This window comes from Nothobranchius furzeri, chromosome 12 (genome assembly GCF_043380555.1).
Source record: "Nothobranchius furzeri strain GRZ-AD chromosome 12, NfurGRZ-RIMD1, whole genome shotgun sequence".
Lineage (NCBI taxonomy): Eukaryota > Metazoa > Chordata > Actinopteri > Cyprinodontiformes > Nothobranchiidae > Nothobranchius > Nothobranchius furzeri.
Genome location: NC_091752.1, coordinates 17,381,017 through 17,404,644, shown reverse-complemented (window position 1 = coordinate 17,404,644; position 23,628 = coordinate 17,381,017).

The following is a 23,628-nucleotide window of genomic DNA, read 5'->3' as shown; positions in this document are numbered from 1 at the left end:
AAAGTTCGTGGAATCGTTAGGAGCAGAAATTTTCAACCAACACAAACAAAGTCACTTGAGGCAAAACTGAATTTTATAACCTTTAATTAAACAATGGAATAATAATGTAAAACAATTTGATATAATTGAAGATGTGTGTGCATCAAATCAGACCATGTGTGTGTGTGTGTGTGTGTGTGTGTGTGTGTGTGTGTGTGTGTGTGTGTGTGTGTGTGTGTAAAAGGGTCCTTTGTTCTGCTGAGAGTGGGTGCGTGTGTGTGAGATAAGGTAAGGCTAGAGGAATGTGAGCTGTAAGCTGTGACTTTTCTTCTCTCAGATGCAGACAAAAAGGAATTACCTTGCACTTAGTGACTTAAAAATCACAGTGAAACTTAACTTAATCACTTCAAAAGTTAACAAAACAACAAAGATCACTCGTAAATTATTTAATCTAAAACAGAGTCGACCAGCTTGGCCACAGCTGACTGACAATGACCCAGATATTTAAATAATAAACAAACAGACCTTACTTAACGGTTATCTGGGTGGCGTTTTGATCCGGTATAGAGAAAACCGTTGGTATTTTGAAATGGTCTCGCGCTACGACCGCTTATTTTGGTCTAGAAGAAACGGAAAAGGTAAAGAGAGGAGGAGAGGAGATAAAATAAAATCAAACTCTTGCGTGAGCGAACCAAAGGCGTCCCTTTGTTCCTCTGAGTTGCAGGTCAGATGATTCCTCCATTGTTTTCTCCGCAGTTCTCCGTCGGTTTGATGGCTTCCGTGATTTTAATCGGCGTTCTGTGTCCTCACAGTCAGGAGTCGTGGCAGTGAGCGGTTTCTCACACATCAGCAACAGGAGAGCAGACTTGGTGAGCTTCCCTGGCTTTTCAGCAGTTCTGTGTCGTCCACTTTAGCCCCCAGGCCTCGTTCACAACCTGTCTGGAGCCGTGGCATGAGCGTGTCCTCACGCCAGTACAACTGGAACAAAGGAACGAATAAGTTTCATTTTTCGCTGAAATTTATAGTTTTTGAGCTGGCTGTTGTGGGTTCTGCGCATGTACAGAACCCGTGCTCAGCCTTGGTGGTGACGTCATCACATTGCTTCCGTGTGCAAAGCATCATGGGAAATTAAGTGTCAGCTGGCGTTGATGTTTATTATCTGCTTTTTCAGAGCAATTTAGCACAGTCTTTTGGGAGAAAAGTAATTTTGCACAGTAATTTTTCACAAGGGCAGACCCTCAACATTCCCCCTTTTGGTTCCGGGGATCGCGCCCAAAGCTCGATCGTCGGAAGCACAGATGGGTGTGTCCCTCATGACGTCGGTCGACCTGGTTGTCGGTCGACTTGATTGTCTGAAGCACAGATGGGTTTGTCCCTTAGGACGTTGGTATCCTTGGACGTCTTTGTCTTTGGTCTTTGTCTTGGATCCTGGTAAGGCACAAAACAAAAGAGAATAGGAAACGGGATAGTCCCCTACGCGCATAACAAAGAGAAGCCACCCACGCAGGTGGTATGCAATGATGATGTCGTCCATGCGAGAGGTAGTAGTGTAGAAGGAGGAAGGTCGGTGGGCGGTTGACTCCACGAGGGGACAAAAGGGCATCCGTCAGGGATAAAGGGGCATCTCACCGCCGGCCATACAGTTCAGTTCATGGAGCACGCGGTGATGTACGAGGTCCATAGTTCGCAAACGCGCATTGACCTATGTGGTCCCAAGACACACATGAATAAATGTTTGTGATGGCATGTGCTCATTTTGTCCTGCGTGTCAATAGAAATGAGACAAAATAGACAGTATCGGTGTCTTCTGCACAGTATCGGTGTCTTCTGCTGCTGCTTTTCACCAACAGATTCTACCAAGCATATGTTGAACAGATAAAGAGAACAAACTAAGTTGTTTGCACAATGCACTCAGTCCTTATTTTTTCAGTTTGAAATTCAGAGAAAAGAGAGAGAGATGGCTTTGTTTGCAGTGCCTTTCAATTTATAGACTTATGAGCCATCGTCTTCCTTTGTTAGATCTCATAGATTAAGTCAAGAACAAGATCATCTAACACCTTCTAAATCAGACATGGAACTGATTATCACTTATATGTACTGAAGAGATCAACCAGAGAGAGAAAGACTGGTGTGATGTCTGCATGCTGGATAGTGATTTTCAGAGATATAAGAACTTAAATAAAGATGGATTTCTTGATCTGGTAAAAGGAGGAAGAAAACGAGTCTTCTAACTCCTCATTTACACCAAGTGCGAAATGGATGTGGACCAGCATCCGTGGGGCTTCCAGACGAACTGCTATTTACACCAAATTATATATTCATATTATTTATTTGATATTGATTGTTTTTAGCAGAATATACAGAACATACAAAAAAGTAAAGGAGAATCAGAAATCTTTTACTGGTAAATGGCTTGTTATTGGGTTCTAACCCCCCAAGGTACTTCACAACACAGTCATTTACCCTTTCACACACACATTCACACGCCAGTGGGGATGAACTACAATGTAGCCACAGCTGCCCTGGGATGTGCTGACAGAAGCGATGCTGCTTAACACTGGCCCCACCAGCAGGCAAGGTGGGTTAAGTGTCTTGGTCAAGGACACAACAGCAGCATGGAAACCAGAATCGAACCTGCAACCTACCAATTACTGGACAACCCACTCTACCTCCTGAGCTATTGCTGCCCTGGAAAATGTTTAAACACGGATCATAAAATACTTTGATTTCCACAACAAGCATTGGTTCCGTGTCAGTTTGTGAAAGCAATTTACAGTGATGCCTTAAAAGATTATGTTTTTAAATTTCAAATTTACAAGAAAAAAAAGTCCAAAGTGATCTTTTTTATTGTTGAAACTATTATAGCTGTTGACAAATCCACATTTTCCTTCATGTGTGGTTTTTGCAGCCTCAGCAGATTGTGCATTCGCATGTGTTCCCCCAACAGCAGCTTAAGGTGCCTGGCAGAAGTATTTCCCTTTTAACTGAACTATATTTACAATGTAAATTGATGTTATAAACTATTGAGCATTAATAAAGAAACAAAATAACCTTCATAATAAACAAAATAATCACTATCAGGTTTTGAGAAAGTTATAACAAAATGATGGGGGCTTGTCCGGGATATGAAACTGGGCTCTTCCAAACTCCAAACAGAAATGCAAACTTATCAGTTAGAAACATAGCTATTGGCTATTCTAAAAGTTTGTAAAGTTGCTAATTCACTGTGAATGTATACTTGATTTTTTTTTTTACTTATTTTGCATTCAGTGTACACCCAGTGGGGTTGTGTTTATAGTGACTGAAGTTCTCATGAGTTTTCAATGTGTGGTCAGTGAAACATGGTAATTCAAGGAAACCCTTCCATTTACTTATTTCATTACATTTCAAAAACTATATTCAGGATGACGTTGTAATCTTAAAGCCTGTTAATGTGCAAATGTATTAAAAGGGCCCAGCTCTCAAAACACAACTGCTTAGCATTTATTGTAAAAAAAAAAAAAACACGTTTGAATCTATACCTTTTCTTCTTTGTAACACGCAGACAGATAAGTGTCAGTTAAGTCTGGCTTCCTACCGTATTTTAACAGTATGTGCAACAACAATGTTTATATTAATTATAGAGAGCTGGTGAATCAAAGGTGTTATCCACCTAACCCCTAGGTTAACAGATTAGTAAAAGTGTTGTGACTCACAGTGAATCACAGCCCCTGCTCCCTGTTTTGTCTTGGGTTTGAGTGTTCACAGCAAGGAGATTTGTAAGAACTCGTGTCTGACATGGATTTTAATACATTTAGCTCTACATAAATCAGCAAAAATGTGCAAGGACATCCATTTCTTTTTATGAGAACTTGAATAGCACAGAGTTAGAGTTCTTTTCCATTTTAAATCATAGCTGGTGCTACAGAGCATGCATATTTTTCTCAGTGGAATGCAGTTGACTCATGTAGTGTACAAAGACGCCATCAAAGCCTGTTTGGTTGGGATTCAAAGGAATAGACAGACTACCCCTGGGAGGAGAAGTCATGTGGGAGAAAAGTTAGGCAGTGCCTTTGAAGCCTGTGTAAATGAGGCACTTTTTGCTCATCTTGGGAGTCGGGCAAAGAAAGACAGAGAGGATGCTTGTGATGCAGGCAGACGTACCTGCAGATGGATCAGCAAGGACATGTCCCAGATCACTTCGACAGGCTCTATATCCAGCAACGCACAAAAGCTTTAAATGAGATGGGATCAATTGTGTAACAAAACTGGTGTGTGTATGCACTGATTGTCTTCTTTAAAACATTTGGTTGAAATTAGATTTGATAGTGAACTCAGAATTTGTGTTTGGAAATGACAGATTTAGCATTTGTAGCCCTTTTCTTAACCCTCCCGCTGTCCTAATGGGTGTGACCCCACGAGGAAAGTTGACCATTGAGCCAGGTTGATGGTTTATCCCTTGGGTCCATGTGGCAGGGGTGAGGAGTGGGCACGACATCACTCCTGCCATGTGGACCTCAAGGGATAAACCATCAATCCTGCTCAATGGTCAACTTTCCTTGCGGGGTCACCCGTAAAGACAGTGGGAGGATTAAACCTCCTGAGACCCAAACTTGTACTTGGTGTGATTTAAAAGAAAAAACACATAGCTATTACAGATTAGCCGAGTCTCATTAATGGAAACAAAGTTATAAAAAATAAAATAAAATAAAAATAAAATTATATAAATATGTTGGCAAATTTCCTTTAAAAAATTAGGGAAAACAAAAAATATTCTAATTTAAAGTCAAGGTCAAGTGTCTTTAAATGATAACAAAAGGGTCTAAGTGGAAGAGAATGAAATCTCATAGTGCAAGGAGACAATGTCCATCTATGTGGACACAGGGCTCTAGGAGGTTAAGTTGTCTTGATGTGTGGAAACAGGGCTCTAATTGGAACGAGTTTCACACACAAACAGTATTTATCTGCAGGGTAACCTGCGGCATGTGAATTGGTATTTTCAACTACAGAGCACAACATGTCAGACTGCAATTGGTCCCATCCTAGCATGGTCCCATTCATGCAACAAAAATGTGTCTTATCAGCATGCATACTGCTCCAGCATTCATATAAAGAGTTAATTCAAAGGGACAATGTTACTCCAATTATTTAAATTGTATTTTTGGCACAGCTGAGTCAAACACTGTTGTCTTTTATTTTATTATCTTCCAAACCATGGTTCATTTAGTATCTTTCATTAACTGCAGCAGCTCCACTAAAGTTCATAAGTTACTCACAGATTAATAAAATAAGTCAATGAAAAATAATTCATGAACCTTAAATGCTCAACTTAGACATCGGGGCTACTTTGTGGCAGAAAGTCAAAATTTACACAAAAACAGTAAAATTTCAGTGAACATGAGGTCAATTGGATATTTTCAGTTAGATTATGAATTATCAGTTCATGTCAACCAACAGACAAATAACATAAATATATATTTTTTATTTCGCATGAATCATTTATAGCATGTAGTGCTAGTTTATTTCTCATGGGGGTATTTAAACGTGGTTTTAAATGAAAACCTTTGATCTAATTCATAATGAAGTAACTAATCCAGGGTTTCTTCACAGAAAATAAAAGCAGAAAATAATGTATTGTCAGCCTCCATAGAATCTAAGAAACCCGCTACCATCAATTAAAAAGTTCTTCACATGCAGAAAAATACCTTCTGTCCATTCTTATTAATGCGCTTTTCCTTTGGGACAAATTTTTACATTTTTTATACTTTCTTTCACTTTACCCTGTGAAATAGGTGTCCTCCTTCTAATCTTCAGCCGAGTGACATTTGGCATAATTAATTCCAGTTTAGTCTATTTCTGGCCGAGCTAACGAAAGCAGAATGATGCAGTTTTATCACCTCTTGCTAGCACCTCCTGCCTGGAAGGCAGAACGGTACGATGGTACAGAGAACCAGTTTTGTGAAGAGGTGAATCTGAAAGATTGCTGCAGTCGCACATTTTTGGTTCAACCAAAGCCATCAATGCCAAATGCCCAAACTGAAATTCAGGTAAAACCCAGCTCTGAGTTTTATTATATAATATATAATATATAATTTTTATATATAATTTAAACCCAAAACAACTCTGAAGAATGATTGCAAAGGATCCTAAAAGTTTGTGGCAGTGCAGTTTCTTTCTCTTGATTCAGGCATCAAAGCTTAAAGTGCTGTGAAAAGGTTAGGGTTAGATAATCATCAAGTTAAGGTTAGATATTTAACAAGTTGTTCTTTTTGTGCTTCAGTGTTTCAGATTGCCGATCAAATTTCAATATCAGGCAAAAATAACCTAATTAAATGCAAAATACAGTTCTTCGATGATTATTTTATTTATTAAAGGAAAAGGCCATTGAAATCAACCTACAGTTTTGTGACAAAGAAATTAAGATGTAAAGTAAATTACATCATGGATGAACTGTGATGTTTATTGTGATTATTAGTCATTATGTAGCACATATCCACTACAGCCTCACAGGAACAGAAGTAGAAGAAGAAGAAAGTATCATTTCTATAGCGCCTCAAGATAAAAATCACGAGGCGCTTCACAAAAACAAAAAATGTAAAAATATAAAAAAGCATTTAGAAAATGTTTAAAAATATATTTAAAATGAGCAAAAATAGGCAATTGTGATTAAAAAAATGTTAAGAAAGAGAGAGTGAATAGGAAAGAGGGAAATCAGTGGATCCTGAGGAAGGTGGAATAGGTGGGGAGAGCAGAATAAAGAGAGAGTGGTGAAGAAGGTCATATAAAAGCCAGCTTGAACAGGTGAGTCTTCAGCTGCTTTTTAAAAGAGACCACTGAGTCCACTGATCTCAGGCTCAGGGGGAGAGAGATGCCTATCCTTTTCACGGATTTTTTGATTCCCATCTTTTGCCGCCTATTATCTACATTATAATTACATCAATCATAATAAGTATTCATATTTTTTATTGTTTGGATTACCATGACCTGGGTGACTGAGAAGGAGATTTAGAGGAGCTTAGTTTCATCCCAGTTGCTTCACACTCAAGCTGGAGGTCCCAGTCTGATGAAGCCAACAGGACCACATCATCTGCAAAAAGCAGAGACTAAATACTCAGGCCACCAAAACATTTCCCTTCAACATATTGGCTGCACTTCAACATCCTGTCCATTAAAGTTATGAACAGAATGAGTGACAAAGGGCAGCTTGTCAGAGTTTAGCCTCTTTTATAAGACAGGCCATCATGTCATTGCAGAGTGATAAATCCGAATTTGTGGGTCTCGTAAATGCGGCAAGAAGCAAAGGGGAAAGGGGATAAAACTCGATTCTGATGCGCTTAGCCTCATAGTATTATTGCCGCATGAGCCCCTTGCCTCTGACAGCTAAACGCGTGTCAGCCCCGCTAATCCCTTTGGAGCGACTTTGGGAGGCCCCCCCGCTAAAGACGGTGGTCGCGTTAGTGACGTATACTGCGCGTCAAGTGCTGGCGGGAAGGGATATAAACACAGATAAACATGGCCTCTCACTAGTATCTTTCAACCACCTACAACATGGCAAACTGGACAGACGCGAAGACCATGGAGCTTTTGGCCGTGCAAGCGGACGAACAGATTAGCCGCCTTTTTACGGGGATGGTTTGAGACAGCCAGCTGTTCGACTGAGTGGTGAAAACACTGGCTGAGCGGGGCGTCAAGCAGGACAAAAAGCAGGTCACATCAAAGCTAAAGGTCCTGAAAAAGAAATTTCATCAGTCTGACGTGTCTTCCGTCTAATGCTGAATGCACGACCCTGTACATCAAATGTGGAGGGGCCGCCCAGCGACCTCCCTTTATCCGTCTTGGTTTGAGAGGTGCCTGATGACAGTTTATTCTAGCTTCAGCTTTGCTACTATAAATGCCAAAATCCTCCCCAGGGAGCCGCGGCAAACCTTGTCTTGCAAACGCTATGGTCCTGTAAAAACAGCTTATAACTCTCACTGGGAATGAGTCCGACTTACTGCTGGCAATGTGGACCAAGTTCTGACATAGGCCACATAGGGACATAACAGCCTGTATCAGAGGCCGTGGTCGATTGGTTGGGCAAACTCCCATGCACCCTCCAGGTTATAGAGCTGATCCAGTGTTCCACGGCCAGGACGAAAACCACATTGCTCCTCTTGAATCTCAGATTCAACTACACGGTGGACCCTCCTCTCTAGAACCCCTGAATAGACCTTACCAGGGAGACTCAGGAGTGTGATCCCCTGAAGTTGGAAGACACCGTTCTGTCCTCTTTTTTTAAATAAGGGGGCCACCACTAGTGAAGTGACGTTCACGAACAAATCAAATCTTTTGAACGGGTTTTCAAAGTGAACGATGCGAGCCGAGTCCCTGTAGAGAGCCGTTCATCTTGTCTTCCAGTAAAGCCGGGCGTACACTGTGTGACTTTTTCACTTTTTTGAGCCAATTTTCCACTCGTGCGAGAATCCACAAGATAGGGGCAAGTTTTGCGCTGACCGTCGTGTAGTATACAGGGGGTTATGAGAGGCGATTAACACTACGTGACCAGCTACCGATCAGCAATCGTGAGCTCGCACGGACTTCTGGAGTGTTTGATATTTTGCTCGTTCCTCGTGAGGGTTGAAGCGGCGCAGCGAGCGGCTGCAACCCAAAAAGTACCAGAACCGCTCACGGCGCATGCTCAATCATGCATCAACACCGCTCACCCGCCATTTCCCTAATAACACACATTGTTCGTTTTTATTTCTACACGTTTTTTTACACACAGTGACAAGGGTTGTCAAGATGGTGTGTCTGTTGTGTTCATGTCAAATTAAACTGGTCACAAAACACAGATTTACTTTATTTATTTCGTTTTCCTCATCCAACCCCCATAAATCCCTGTGTGTCCTCCTGCAGCACTCCCAAAGGACAACAGGCAAAACAAGACCAAAAAGTCTGACGTGCTGTGTAAAAACTGCTATTTTTAGCATACTTTTTAGGTCCGGCGTGTTGCTACCAGACGTACAGTGTGAGCCGTCAGGTCGCATCCGAGAACTGGGTCGTACAGTGTGAGCACATGGCTCGTGAGATCTGCCCTGCGAGGAAGTTGTACAGTTTGAGCTGAAGATGAGTGCTACGAGTGAAAAAGTCACACAGTGTCCCCCCAGCTCAACTAACATTCCCGGGAGTCCGTAACCCCCCCCCCCCCCCCCCCCCTGCTTCACTTTGTTCAAAGGGGCCAGTCTTTTGAACGGCTCTTTGAGGTAAACGACCGACTAATGAACAACTCCCATGAAAGAGCCATAAATCCCATCACTAGCCACCACCCCAGTCTGCCAAACTGCCCCAGCCAGCACAGACATTCAGAGCCCTCAGGAACTCCAAGCTTGAGTTAGCACTGTTTGATGTTTCATTTTCATTGCTAAACCGAAGCCTTTAAGTTCAATAAAATGCAGAAACAGGAAATTTGTAAGGGGGAAATTGTTTTTCCATCATGTTAATGAAATGATTAAGATAAGTAAAAATTCTACTAAACAACTGAGTTTAGTGTCATTCGAAAATTGCTGAAATGAATTTAACCCATCCACATTTTCAACAAAAAGACAAAGCAAACAGAAAAATGAAGGACAGACAAGACAGAGAAATGGAGGACAGAAGAAGAACATCCAGCTATCTGGAACTGCCGAGTTGTAATTTACTTGAGAGACGACAGAAAAGATACAAGCCAAAGCCCCAGACTGATAGCTTCTGGTTATGAGGGGAGTGGAACATCAGTTATCTGGTGGCTAAGTGACAGAACGTGTTGATTGTACACTACGCAGCCACAACTCTTCAAAGAGGAACGGCGGGTCTTAAATCAAAGAAAATCCCTGTCGTTTTTCTTTTGCCCTTCTTGGCAATCTATTTTTCCTTAATATTTCTTCCCGTACATCCCACCACTGCTGTATCGTGGCTTGTTTCACTCTTAACAAATGGTAGAGAAAGGACTTTGGCAAGCACAATTTCTTTTAACAGGTAATGCATGATTTGGTTGTTTTTTAAGCTCTATTTTAAATATATATCCATGAAATTTCAGTGTTTTTGGTTCAGCAAGATAGTTTTTTTTTTCTTTTTTAAGTAAGCACTTGACACAAGCAGCTGAGCTTGGATATCAAACAAAAGCAAGTGTTGCCCCGGCAGCTACATGGAAGCAGCTCCAGAACCCAGGGCTTGAATTGGGCTGTCACAACAGACTTGAAGGACTAGCACCGGGCCGCAAGCAGCAATCATCAGACTGGCAGCTGCTGATAACTGCCACCAGACAAAGCAGGACTGTGAAATATTACCCCTCGCAGCTCAGCTTTTTTAAAGATAATTTTCACATTGTCCTCCAGAACCCGCTTTTTTCTGAACTTCTGAGTTAATGTGCTCAGTTGAAGTTTCTATGCAATTATTTTATTAGAACATTTGTTTCATACCCCCAACTTTTTGTGCAGATGATTCAGGATAATTAGTAGATTTTTACCAACCAGTATACAATGTTTTTGTAAGAATACTTTTTTCGGGGCCCCACAAAAAACAGGCTAGACAGTAACTCATTAACTTTTTCAAACTGAGACTGCTCCAGGATTAATCTACAACAGCTATCCGCTGTTCAAACATTTACAAATTTAAACATTGAAAGCTCTAAAGAGTCCCTTTAAAGGTTGAATATGGAACATGAACACCAAAGCGGCAATACAACAAGGTTTCCAGTCGTCTGATACTAGGCTTGCTGCCAATACGTGAAAACTTTTATTTGTGTCCGTTTGTTGTAGGCTTCAGCTAAACTCTTTGGTATGTTCTTGCTATGTTGATTTTCTACCTGCCTTGTTGGTTCTTATTTAAAACACAGTAAAGGTTTTTTTTTTTTACCTTGCTTGATGACAGTTTCGTTCACGGCTGCAAACTTCCTCAGAGCTGACGCTGATGGTGGCATCAATTCCCTCTCCGTTTATCCGCGGGCAGCAGAGGATGTTGTCGCCCTCTGCTGCCCGCTCTCCCCTCTCCATTGATGCAGTCCCAGGCATGATCCAATGTGTAGAACCCATCGTCTCTGTTCATAGTCCCACATCCACGTCTCTTATCTCTTTGGCTTCCTTTATCCATCTTTTGTATTTCTGTTGTTCGGTGTTTATGATCCTTGTGTTGTCCCAGTCCATTATATGATTTTCTCTTGTGCAGTGATCTGTTATGGCTGACTTCATTATTGTGCTTTCTGCTTCTTGTTTTGCTGCTCTTGTGTGTCTTCGACTTGCCTCTTACTCGCACTCCTTTCTATGTTCTGTTGTTCGTGTGTTGAGTTGGCATCCGGTTTCTTCTATGTATGTTTTATTGCAGAGTTTGCATGGGATTTCGTAAATGACTCCACATTTATGTCCAGCTGGTATATTGTTTTTTGGGTGTACTAGTCTGTTTCTAACTGTTGTGTATGGTTTTGTTGGTGTGTTTTTGTGTTTTTTCATTGTTGCTCTTATTTTTTCTGTTATGCCTTTGATGTATGGTAAGGTTATCACTGGTTTTTGTTCTTGTCTTTCTGGATTTCTGATTCTTTGCTTTGGTTGTTCTTTTCTTTCTTTTGTTGTTTGTTGTTTTCTTTTGTAGATCGCCCATGTCGGGTATCCGCAGGTCTTTAAAGCGAGTTGTATGTGTTTGTCCTCTTGTTTACGGTCTCTTTCTTCAGTTATCATGTTTGCTCGGTGATTTAATGCTCTGATTACTGACATTTTGTGTATGGTAGGGTGTTCTGATGTCCATAATAAATATTGGTCTGTGTGTTGGTTTCCTATATGTGTTTATGTTTAGGGTCCCGTCAGTCTGCCTGCTTATTTTCATGTCCATAAACGCTATACTGCCTTCTGTTTCTGACTCATATGTGAACTTTATGTTGCTTGTGTCGTCAATGTTATCCAAGTGTTGTGTTAGTGTTTCTGTTTGTCCTTTTGATATAATTTCCAGTATGTCATCTACATAGTGTTTCCATCATTTTATTTTGCAGTTTGAGGGGGCAGTGGCTATGGCATCATATCAGCTAAACTTACTCTGGTTTTAGATCGTTTACCCATCTTATGGGCTCAGAAGCTGCTGCTTGACTTGACGAATCCACCTCGCTGTGCCAAGTGGACTGTTTGGCAACCCTGTTGGCTGGTAGATTTTAACATAAACACATTGTTGTGCCCATCAAAATCAATATTTTATTATCCCTTACTTTGTTATTTTTTTACATAGCTTAGTGAAAAAACATTTTTTTAGCTTACATATTTCAGCTACTGACTCTAGCCAGAGGATATTGTCGCCCGCTACTGCCCGCGTCCTCTTTGCTGATGACAACACACCAACACAACCATACATGACAGTCAGAAAAAACATTTATACGCCCAAAAGACAAGATATCAGAAGATAAAAAATGTGGTGTGATATATAACAAACCATGTAAACTCTGCAATAAAACATACAAAGGAGAAACAGGACGCCATCTGAACACACAAACATTAAAACATCAAAGATAGTGCAAAGAAGGAGACTAGTCGAAGACACAGAAGAGCAGCGAATAAGCAGAAAGTACAATAAAGAAATTAGCTGTAACAGATCACTGCACAAGAGAAAATCATATAATGAAATGGGACAGTACGGATCATAAACACCAAACAACAAAAATACAAAAGATGGATCAAAGAAACAATAAAAATAAGGAGATGTGGACACAAAACCATGAACAGAGATGATGAAGCACATTGGATCATGCATAGAACAGTGTCATCAGCAAGGAGGATGTGGGCAGTAGAGGACGGCACCGTTCTCTGCTGCCCGCGACTGAATGGAAGTGGCGCCACCAACACCGGTAAACTCTGATGATGGCTAGAATTGTTGGAGCTAAAAGATGTGCCTGTGAACCGAGGTCAGAGGTGCTTTGCAGAATGTTAGCATCCTGTTTTTAAGCCAAATTTTGAGATCAGTTCCAGTGAAGAATATTTATCTGAAGTCAACAGCAAGCAGATGTATAGTGTTTTGGTCCAGAATCTGCTGAAAACATGGTGCCTCCCAACCAGTTTTCAACTTGTGTGTGTAATGTTCATTTCCTGGTTATACAATACTGACGGCAGTAAAGTATTGAAATAGTGTCAGACTTGATGTGAGTTAGGCTTTTTGAGGAGGTTTGGCCAAAGACTCTGGCTTTTGGCTGCCCACTGTCCTCAAAACTTGTATGTATAACTGAAATAAAGCCCCGCGCTGTGACGGACAATTTTCTAATCTTTTATATCTTATTGAATCCATAAAAGGAACCCACAGATTCATTAATAATAATAATAATGCATTGAACTTATATAGCGCTTTTCTAGACACCCAAAGACGCTTTTCACACACTCTCACATTCACACACTGCTAGTGATGGTAAGCTACTTGTAGCCACAGCCGCCCTGGGGAGGTCTGACAGAGGCGAGGCTGTCATTTGGCGCCGTCAGCCCCTCTGACCACCACTAACACAGGCAAGTTGGGTGAAGTGTCTTGCCCAAGGACACAACAGCAGGATACCCCTGGCAGGAGCTGGAATCGAACCCATGATCATGAGGCAACCCGCTCTACCACCTGAGCTACTGCTGCCCCAGTGTCAAAACATCAATCAATCAATCAATCAATCAATCAATCAATACTTTATTAATCCCAGAGGGAAATTAGAGTTTCAGTACACACAATTCAGAAATCAGACATACATGGGCAAGACACATGACAAGAATTGGTGACTGTGGTCATTCGCAACCCGAGTCGTGCTAACTTAATAGAGATAAGAGGGTTACATGAGGGTTGGATCAGGTGGAGGGAAAAAAAGGCACTTCTTGCTTCACAGTTACCCTCCCACTAGGAGGGCATCTTTGCTCTGCTAAAAAACACCTCAGCAGATATGCAACAGACTTCGGACAACATAACATGAGACTCCAATAGGAAGGCGGGGGTGTGTGTGTGTGTGTGTGTGTGTGTGTGTGTGTGTGGGGGGGGTCTGGGATCCTGTTTCCCCCAACGAGAGCAGCCATCTACGGCGCCCATCTGCTGTACAGTCACAGGTGGGAGGGAGATCTTGGGAGAAGCGAAGATCACATTGACTCCTGCAGATTGATGACCTCGCCAGGCTGAAGTCCACCAATCCGAAGGCGGCGGGGGGTGGGGGGGGGGGGGTGGGGGGGGTCTGCATTCCTTTGTGGGGGTTTGTTGTTTGCTGCTCAAGGCTACCAGGGCATCAGATTCAGATAACAAGACTTTGTTTGGGTCAGGCTGAGATAATTTTCCTCTCTGCCTTCAGTCTTTAAACTGATCATTCCAGTCCTTCAGTGAAGCCAATTTTGAGTTTTTAAACCTGTCCATACCAGGACATGTCCGGTGTACTGTCCGGTGACTCTCTCCGAGATGACATCCATTTTGCACACTAATACCGGTATCGTAGCTAGAACATTGTCCAGCTTACGATTCACCTTGTGTAACGTCCCAGTCTGAGAAGTCTCCACACAGACGGTGCTTTCCGTGGGTGCAGGTCACCCTCCAATCACTCCCATCTTCCCAAATTTCCAGAAAACCAGATATCCTCCCACTCCAATCAGGAGAAATCCAGTGATCATCAGGCCGAATATCCACACGTCTTCAATATCCTCAATGGCCAGCTTGCTGAGGCATATGATCTTCCACTCCTTCCAGGAGTCCAGCATATTTCCCACCGGGTGTGTCCCCTGTGGACATGTGGGAGCCCCCTGCTCCGTTCTCATTGTTGAAAAAAATCTTATCAATCGCATTGAATGACCAATTCATCAAATCCATGGTTAGTAAAAATAGGGTTTTTCAGAAGAAATGCAGAGAAGCGCTCTGTGGACAGACAGGACAAAGAGCGTTGGGAAACAACACATTCTCACTCCCAGCGCTTGGTCAGCCACCCTCCACGTCAGACCCCTGATGCCAAAAGTGCCATTTTTCGTTACTTATGTGCGAAAAGGGGTTTTTCCCTTATTTGACTGCAGATCCCAATGCAGCGTAAAACTGACGTGATGGGATGTCCGCTACCTTTGCATCCCAATGCAGCGTTACACTGACGCAATGGGATGTCCGCAGCCGGGGCACCAAACAAGCTCATTGTACCTCACCTTAAACTTATCCTCTTATTTAACCTTATCCTCTTATTTAACCTTCCCCTCACCCCCATCCTAACCTTAACCATGTTGCTAGCTAACACGTTAGTGATGTGTCGATCGCTCTAAAAGCCGGCTCTATGAAGTGAACGGCAGGAGCCGCCTCGTCATTGGTCGAGTTTGGACAGAGCCAACGTGAGGGGAAGGTTTCAACTTCCACGGTGGTGGTTAAAAGTAGAGGGTATTTGTAACCTCCCCCTCGCCAGATGGTATGTTCTAACGTTCCCCTTGGGCGGCAAATACGAAAATTGACAGTCAGACTCTGACTGTCAGAGTCTGAATGCACGGGAAACAAACGCTTGATCACAGTGAGAGTAACGTTTTGGGTAGCAAGAGGGTTAAGGTTAGGATGAGGGAGAGGGGAAGGTTATAAATAGTGAAACGTTAAGGTTTAGGAGCGGTTAAACGAGCTGGTTCGGTGCCGCATCAGCGGATATCTAATCACGTCAGTTTTACGCTGCATTGAGATCTGCAGTTATGAAAGGGAAAAACCCCTTTTCGCACATAAGTAACGAAAAAGGGCACTTTTGGCATCTGGGGTCTGACGTGGAGGGTGGCTGACCAAGCGTTTGTTTCCGACGCTTAAGGTGTGAGAATGTGTTGCGGGAAAAGAAAAAAAAAACAGGTAAAACCTTTTTTTTATCAAGCTGTGTAGAAAAACAACAAAGAATTGGATTATGAAGTTACACACAGAACAAATGTACAACAAAAAAGTGATTGTTTTTTAAATTAAAATATATATTTTAAAGAAAAAAACTGTACCGTCATTCTGCACACCTCCAAACGCCCTGTGGAAGTATTCTTTGTTTAAAATATAGCTTCTTTATTAAATTGTTCCATATTCAACCTTTAATTATATTGTTTGCTGTCATCAATAAATATTATTTTCTTCTTCTTCATGTTATAAAATAGCTAAACAATGTTGCTCATTTTATTTTATTGTGGGTAAAACCTCTACTTCAATCTGTGTTCCTCTTGTTTGAGTTTAAATAAAAATAAAACAAATAAAAAATTCTTGTAGCTGATCTTAAACATCTCCGATGTTTGCATATGAATGGTTGATCTTCCTTCTTCATTGTTATAAGTAGCATGTCCATTTTATTAAGACTGGAATAAGTTCTGAAACTTCTCAGTTTAAATTGTAAAAAAGCACATTTGCACCTTTTCCTGTTCCCAACAGTTTCTTTAACTGATTATAGTGTTGGATTATTTAACCAATCATTGTGCAGATGTCTTCAACCTAATCAGGAATTGGTTTTCGATCAGTGAAACAGAGCTGTAGCGCTTTGAAGTGACCATGTTTAAGGACACTGACTTAAAGGGCCAGTTTTCATCAAAAATATACATGAAACATTCCTCATTAGGGGTTCAGCTGCATTAATGCACAGCTTGTGACTAGAGGAAGGGAAAACAAACAGATAAAAGGGTTTCATATACTTGGAATATTAAACAATTTGCATCCATTTGGTAATTAGTGCAATGGCATATGTGCTTAGGTGCTTAAAGCATATGCTTTTAGCTAATAAAGCATATTAAAAGTATATTTTATACTTCAGGACTGTGAGCGGTTAGATGCGTTATATAACTATTCTTAAAGTTGGTGAAATTTCTAGCCAGGAGCAGCAGTAAAACATGCAAATACTGTGTGTATGTGAGGGGGGTGGGGGTGTGTGTATATATATATATATATATATATATATATATATATATATATTGAGCATTTTTATTCATGTTTGTATTTTATTACCTACCTGTTCATTGTGACAGCCATTGGGTATTTTATGTTTTAGGTTCTTGATCTTTACTGGATTCACATTTCTTTCAGTTTCCTAGTTTCATCTTTATGTTTACTCCCTTTCAGCTGTGTCTGCTCCTCAGCTCACCTGCTGGTCAGTCTGTAATCTCCTGTCCTGGTTCTAAATGTTGATAATTTTATGCTAAATGTGTCGCGAACAGAACTCAGAAGACCCGTAATGATGCCAAACACAGTAAAAGTATATATAAAAAAATCTTTTATTTTTTTGTGGAGTCTCCAGAGGAGGGCGAGGCAGGAGACACAGTCGGAGGGCAGGCGTGAGTCAAAACCAGATCGGCACAAGTAGGTACAGGGAGCAGGCTGGAGACGTGGTAGAAGACAGGCGAGGGTAGTGATGGCAGGCAGAGTTCAAGGCAGGGGTCAGGAGAAAAAACAAGGTCCGGAGGCAGAGATCAGGCAGGGTGGATGGCTGGAGAATTTACTGGCAAATGTTTTCATAATCTGGCAGTGAATGACTGGATGGCTGGTTCTTTTGTAGCAGGGGAAACGGGTGTGAGTAATGAGCTGTGGAGTCAGGAGCAGGTGAAGTGGATGAAGTGGAGGTTGCTAGGGAAAACAGGGCTTGGCTGGAGCTTGGTGATGGGACCAGGTGAGCTGAATGAAAAGTAAATGAGGAGGCAGAGGAGGATGAAGGATGGGAGTCATGACAAAATGACGTATTTTTCTAAATTTATTTTTGATGAAATTGCTAATACTAAATCACTTCACTGTAATGTGCTTGTTTTAAACCAAGGACCCGTAATTACCTAAATTTATTTATTATGTGTTAATGTGTTTAGGTTGATGTTTAGAGGAAGAAAGATGTTTTTGTACAGCATCTTTGAAGATGAAAATCAAAAGGTGCTTTACAGGCACAATATATTTATCTATATTAATAAAAATGCAAATAATAAAAATGAAAGAAATTTGAAAAAGAAAAGGAAGATTTGAGAAAAAAATATAATGTTAAAAAAATAAACTACGTAACTAAATCATTATTGGCAGAGACATGTTAAAATGGCTCCTGTGGGCTGTAGCTGTAGGTTAAGCTAAACATAAGGCTGTGAATGAACTGGCTTCTTAATGATGCATACCCATGTTTAAAATGGTTGCCTCGAGTAACTTGCTTTGATTTGAAGGGCAGTTTATGCAGGTCCCCCGAAATTAACGCGACACATTTGCAAACAGCAATATATAAGTAACCAGTAGGCGAACTTGACAAAATGAGTGAGGCACTGTTTACGATATCGCAGCTGTCTTTTTTCCAGCTGTGATCTCAAAATAAACCAGTTACTCATCTCTTCAATTGATGCATGTTTGTTTTGGTTGTACCCATAGACGTGAATACATAGATGCCCCATTGGGTGCTGGAGAGCGTAACAGCATCACTGTCATATTGGATGAGTTCCTCACTTGCCAAACCCAAGTGGAGTCAATGCAGAGTGGGTAACTATTTCCGTTTCTTGTACAGCCTACAGTTGCAAAAACTGGCACACTATAGAAAAAAGATTACGTAGGACCTTTCTGGGACAGCTGGGATATTATTTTTTAATTTTTAATGTATTTTATTAAAATATATTTATTTTTAAACTCTCATGCTATACCATACATTATGTCTGAATTTGTGAAAAAGCATAAAAAATGTGTATTTTAGTTGGGTAAGCACTTTCCTCAGTTGAAATAAATGCACTAGGGGTGAGTGGAGACACATCCAAGATGGCAGCTGGCCACTACTTCTACGAATATTATGACAGTTATCCTGGCAATCCAGACTAAAGAAATACATCATTTAGTCTGGCAACGCTTTATTGATGGCTCTTGGTTGTGAGGTGAGTTCTACTGTTGTCTTGCAAACGAATCTTTGGACAACGAGCAACTTGATGTACTCATCGCCACGGGTGTCGGTAAACGAGGCAGTCCGCTGTTGAAGAAGGCGGAAATACATCCTTTTTCTAAATAAAAGACTTAAATACATCTATCTGCTCCTGATTTTAATAAAGCCCAAGTCCAAATAGTCCAAAATTGATGTAAAAGTATTTTCAAATGAGCTGTTGCCGTCTTGTTCCACTCTTGATGCATCTTCCCCCCTACCAGACAAATAGAAGGCCCTGATTGGCCCACAAAGCATGATTACCTTTGCAAAGCAAGAATTTGGTCTAGTTCACTAGGCTAGATGCCTGTGGTTGTACCCCACAAACCCTGGACTGTATCTGCTCTGAGTTCTCTACTGTGCCCCCTAGTGGAGCACTCCAGTACTACTTACAGTGCAGGAGCAAGTATGTAAACAAAGACGAAGCCTGCATCCTGCATCAATGCAAAGTAAAAAAGCATGTGTTCCAGGCCAAAGATTTATTTCTGAGATTGCAAATCATAGTGTTTAATCAGATTTTACTATTCATTAATAAAAAAAATTGCTTTGTCTGTGTTTTGTTTCTCAGTAGCAACAAATAGCACGGGGTTAAAAAAAAAACCTCCATTGTCATCCTTTTGTTTGTCGGCTCTACGCAACAAAATAAATGCCTCCTCTATTTGTTTTTTTATACAATGGACATCGGCTTGTTCAGTTGCTTGCAATTACGTTTTAGCTGTTCAAAACATATTTTTTAACAGTTAAACCTTACTAAAATATGTGTAAACATCATTGAGCTATTGTGGAAAAAATGAATTATTATGAAATTAAGTCCATTCAGGGGAAAGGCATCAGCAGGCCCTGTGGAGGCGCTTTGTTGGTAATTACTATCAGCAGTCTAGCTGTTGTGATGCTGTTGAGAATTAGAACCTACTTTCCTGATGAGGTCAGGTCCTTGTTATAATTACTTGTTTTACTAAAGTGTACACAGCAAGAGCATAATAACAGGAATCCCAATTAGGATAGTAGCAATCATTAGATGAGAACCTAAAAATCAGCAGGGACAAAATTACTCCTTCATTACATCTTTTGAACAAGTCAAAGAACAAGAATGGGCTGAGGTGTTCAGGAGTTAACAGCAGGGAAACCAGATGCAACATTCCAAACCACAGTTTCCTCTTTTATCCGGTCCTCTAATACTATTTTGATGTGGAGAGATGAGACAAATACAAAGTATCTGTGCTGTTTAATCTAATTAGGAACATTTAGAACCAGTCTAGTGTCTGATGCACAGTTTGCTGCATTTTGTTACAGATGGCTAATTTGCAACGTCAGTTAGCAAATTAAATGTTCTTTGTGAACTTCTTCCAAAATAGTGTTTTCATAATAGTGCTTGCCTGTTTCAGTGGCAATGAGCTTGATCATAAAATAGGATAGTCCCCATTTGAAATAGAAAATGAACATAAAGTAAACTACGCCGTATGACTGAGAGGCACAGCCATCCAAACAGCCAAACCTCATAGCTGCCAATAAAAACCACCATCTTTATTGCATTGCCATTTAATTACATGGCTTTAAAGACAGAACGACAATAGCTGTGAAGGGAAAAGAGGGCTAGTTTCTCATCTCCTATTCCCGCTTAATATTCCTGGCCACTGGCTGACTAAATTGGCAAGTGATTTTAATTTGACAAAAGAGCTTATTGTTCAAAAACTTAATATCATTTTCAACATTCTCTGATTTCTGTGTTAATGCGATGAGGTCATGCTCAAACAGAGAATTTCTGAACATGTATTTTAAGTTGATTATGTAGGAATAAAATAATTTAGCATTATACATAATCTTTAGCAAGAATTTGCACACATAATTAGAAACACAGAATAGCTAGTTAATGAGTCATATTAGCTCCCCTACAGTATTGAGTACAAATAAATGTATTGTAGCATGAAAGATATTCATGTGTCAAAAGAAAAATGCATGACCAGGTTGATAATTTGAACAAGCCTATTGCATTTATTCTTGCTTATCGGAAGGACAAGAAGAAGTCTGTTATTTAAATCAGGTGTGTGGAAGGTTAAACGTTATCAACATTATTTTCTGATCCCGTGAGATTTGCCATCGATTTAAAGCTGCTAAGGCGGATTTGCAAACAAGCTAGGTTTTGAACGCAAACACGACCCTGAGGCTCCACATCCACCAGAACCGGAAACTGAAATTGCCAGAGGAAACCAGAAATTGCTAAACACCAGTCGCTGTTTTCTACGTCCAAATGTCTTTTATTGTCCGTGACCAAACAGTGTTTTTCTTTTTGGGACTCTGGTAGTTTGTCCTAAAGTTGAAGTGGTAGCAGCTGGCTGTTTCTCCTTCTCTGATATAGTTAAGCAGAGAACCTCTCACAACAGTGGTGTTATGTTGCTAAATAGTAAGTAAGTAAATTTTCTATAGCACTTATCACAGAAAGAATCACAAAATACTTCACATAGATTAAAAAAAATAAAATTATAAACTCATAAAATCATAATGATCTTAAAACAGAAACAAATTAAAATCAGAAAACAAAGTCATGAAATTATAAAATGATCATAAATATAATGAAACAAAGGAAAGATAATTATACATTAGAGTTAAAAAATAAGAAAACATTAGGTTTAGGTAAAATTCAGCTTTAAATAAAAGGCTCTTCAGCTGTTTTTTAAAGGTGCACATAAAAAATGGCCGTGAAATTTACATAAAAACACAAAAGGAGAGGACTGTGAACTGAAAAACACATTTTCTGTTGTAATCACAGTAAATGTTTAAAAAGTATTAAACAATATGTTACTTATGTCATCACATTAACATTATGTGATAATAACACATTTATTTGTTAAAACAACAAACAGCGGTAATCAGATAAAAAACTAATACTTAGAACTAATTTCGACAAGAATACATTAAATCATTGTAAAAACTATATTTTTTGCCATTTCTTTAGAACATATGAAGATCTCTAAGTCTCTTTACAAGTTTAAGTTGTACTTTGAACACAGATTCATATATGCCAATTTTGATTACAGAAATATTTTCAGTTAAAAATATTTCTCCTATAGATCAACATTATCATCATGACACAAAACATTAAAAGTATGTGTTTATGTACATGTATATATGTGTGTGTGTATGTGTATACATACATATATATATATATATATATATATATATATATATATATGCAAAAGCAAAAGGTAGGGGCAAATCATATAGGTAGCTTCCTAAACTATTTTAGTCATTAGTAATGTATCAATATTCAAACAAATTTCTGCATGCAGTAACAAAAGAATCCATTACATTTTTAGATTAAAGTATAAACACTTTCCTATTATTCAAATAGGAATTAGTCTGCGACAGAATTTCCTTTGCAGAGCGTATCAGGAATTCGACTCGTGTCTCAATAAGCGTCATATCAGGTGAAATCCAAGAATGTGTAATTCTTGGTAATGCAGCTGACGCGTGATGACTCATGAATGAAAGCTGCTAATCTTCACTTTGCATGACTGCAACGAAAGTAACAGTTTAACAGGTCTAATATATCCCAGGATGCTTCACCATGAGCACGACACGAGCAAAAAACACCAATACTCACAAGCAATAATTTAAATGGATGGATGGATATTTGTCTGCTACACATGAGCAACTACTGTTATCATGTCAGTGGAACCATAAGGACCTGTTTCTGCCTGATTTTGAATGCAGACTGCAAATTTACTGATGTTAGTCTCCTGTTTGTGGAACATCCGAGTGTTTTTCTTGGCCACTTTTCTTTTATCCTCATGTAACATCATCAGCTCAGTGGATGTCCCTTGTGTAAAGCAAAGTGAGGAAGACTTGAGTTCATATGAGTAGCAGAAAGACTGTTCTGTCACTCTCCGTAGGAGATACATTATGTGTTGAAAACTGTACAATAAAGTTTTTTTTATATCTACAATATATGATGCCAGAATGGCTGAAATGGCCAACTGACATAGAATGAGGTTCCTTGATCGGCTTTCCAGGGCTTTGACAAACTTTTCTTTAATTTATTGATGTTAGAAAACACATTTAAAAGTCCTGCATTTTCCTGCTGGAAGCAAAAGCCCTTGAAAGAGCTTTAACCTTTAATGATGACACCATATAGGAGATCAAATATGGCTGGGTTTTGCAACCAAACATTAGTGATTGGTTGAGTTTTTCTCGTGTTTAATCTACCTCTAGCTTGGTATTTTTTCAGTAAAATCCCAAGAATATTTCTGATTGTAAACACATTTAAAGACCAGGTTCATTGAGAAACCACTTTTACTTATGATTTTTGAAAATGACCTCTGGGTTTAACATGCAGGCTGCACGTAGAAACAGTCGTCTACCCCTGTTTGCTATGTTAGTTTGTAATAGTGAACGGTACATCCACAAACAAACGGAGTCTGTGGTAGAGTCATGTTGCTGTGTTGTCAATCAGAGACAAATGACAGGATTTGGAGTCTCACCTCTTGTTGGCTAACTGAAAGGTGACTCTACCACTCACTCTTTACTTTGCAACACTGATGTTTTATATCCACAAATAACACATGCCTGAAGGAGTTCTGCTGTGTGGTGGTGTTGCTGATGCTAAAATTAGCTTCCTCTACCCCAGACCTTCTCTGTTGTTTCCTGAACGCTAAACCAACAACAGCCTTCCCCGTCACGAGTCAAGATGGGTGAGTCCATGAATGATAAGAGACAGTGTGACGTAGATCTGTCAGGAGTTTCTAATCTTAGAGTTTCACCATCTATTTTCTATCAGAAGCTAAAGCAGGAGATAGGTGTAGGAGACTATTTTCATAATTGGGCTGCATGAAAAACTCAGA